Raw genomic sequence first — 2,193 nt, 5'->3', positions numbered from 1 at the left:
AGTGCAACTTAACCATAAGGTCCCCAAAAGTATGTTTTTTCATTGATTATATATATAATTACATTGCACTGTATAGAGAGTATGGTTTTAAGGACTCATATATTTCAAGAACTTTTAAATGTTTTAAGAAGGACTCTTCAGTATTTTGAATTTTGTATTTTAGCAATGCAGCTGCTTTGGGTAAAAGAATAGTGAATATGATGTGTCTTGTGATTACTCCCTTTTTCTAGTATTTTTTTTTAAAACCCTGCAGGTGTACAGGGAAAGGAGATACATAAGCAAAATACCAACCGAAAAACTGTACGGCAGCCTTTTGTTGTCTGCCTTTCCTTTTGTGTCTGCTAAAAGTTAGTATAAATCGGTGTTCTTTTTTTTTTTTTACCTAGGAGTATGTGGGGAATACCATCCTGACCTTTACCTTTTACCCCACAGCCATTTCCCAGAGAGATGCACCAAATTGATATTGTGTTAAGGTAAGCAGGGGTTGGAGACAGGTAAGATCTGGGTCAAGTGTTAAATTAAAGTGCCACAAAATGTATACTGCTGAGCCTGCCTACACCTGTCTCCATTGTCAATGCAGTAGGACTCACCCCGTTTCCCCTGCTACATCCACATCGGTTCTTCTTTGTCTAATGAATGTACATGGATTTTGGGCACTGGATTAGAATACATCCAGTAGGAAATTCTTCTGGTTGATTAAAAATGCCATCCAGAACTGATGGAGGCCATGAAAGGCCAATCACTAGTTCTGAGATTTAACTGGAATAAGCAAAATAAAGCATGTTCGTAGATAAGTGCCAAGGACGAGGATGCTCGGCCTTTCTGCATAGACTTGCATAATAGCCTGCCACTTAAGGGGTTAACAACTCAGACACTAGCAGTGCTGCAGACACAGCACTAATAGAACTCATTCGGGGACAACCGCGACAAGAGTAATTATGAATGGATCTTTGTGGAATGATTCCTCTGTTGAGCAAATTGAGGGAACATGATTATGTTTGTAAGTGTTTCTCTCTTGTTTACCATCATGAAACAAGGGCTGTTTTTTTATGTATTCGTTTATCTAACACGGAGCGGGACACTTTCATTAAGTGCATCTTTTTCTCCTGTCAAGCGGCATTATCATTGCATCTTTGCGTTTTACCACGCCGACTGCCAAGGCAGAGCGATTCGCCATGAAGCTCTTCCTAATGGAATGAGCTTTTCTCATGTATTGCTTTGGATGGATTGGACTTTTGCAATGTTGATTTCATTTCTAAATTCTGGTTCAAATGCTTTTAATGTTGCTATTTGTGTAGCTTTTGTAATTTGGTATCGTGTCACTCTGTATTGCTTGTGCACTTTGAGAAGATATCTAAATGAATTAATTGCAATCTAAATTCAAAAATTAATTATGTGATATTACCTACATGGGAGCAGTGGGAGTGCTCAGAAATCGGATTCTCTTCAGAAAAGTGAGACTACAAAATGTAATTGCAGATGAAGTACACCATAATTGGTGATCAGAATTAAATCTAATACTTCCGATCGATGAAGGTTATTCATGGAATGTGGGTTATTGTTTAAAACACAACCCTAATATCAGGACCAAGTTACAAGCCAGAATGAAGGTATGGACGTTCATGTGCTCACTTGGCCATTACCAGTCAGTAAATGTACGATCTAAGTGGACCGCCTTACCTGCCTTGGGCCTACCATGCTTATCTTGTACACAAAAACAAGCGGAGGCTGGAGGTGGGGTGCTACACATCTTTATTTGCCAATGTGCAAAATGATAACTGACTTCACTTCCCCTTGTACGCTCCTCCCCTTCCCACTGCCTGTGTCCCTCCCCACGTGACATGAGTCTTTGATGACACCACACCCCCTCGCATCCCCTCTCCCCCTCCGATACTAGACATGAAGTCCGGCTACAATTAATTTCTTCGATGAGCCTGTGCGGCTTTTTCTGAATTCGTTGAGGTCGTAGGTCGGCATTTCCACTTTGTCCTGGTGACGCCCAGGGCGGCGCCTCAGTGCTGGAGTCTCCTTCGTCTCCTTCATAGGGCGCATCCCATTCGTGGCTGGGGACTGATGAGGTGGGGTCGGCAACTGGCATAATCCCGGGCATCCGCTTGAAATGTGAGGAATTTCTTGTGTTCATTCTGTCACCCTCAGCATTGATGAGGGATCCCTTCACTATAACGATGGTGA

This window comes from Ambystoma mexicanum, chromosome 7p (genome assembly GCF_040938575.1).
Source record: "Ambystoma mexicanum isolate Mex_15411 chromosome 7p, UKY_AmexF1_1, whole genome shotgun sequence".
Taxonomy (NCBI): Eukaryota; Metazoa; Chordata; class Amphibia; order Caudata; family Ambystomatidae; genus Ambystoma; species Ambystoma mexicanum.
Note: the sequence above shows the minus strand (reverse complement) of the source record.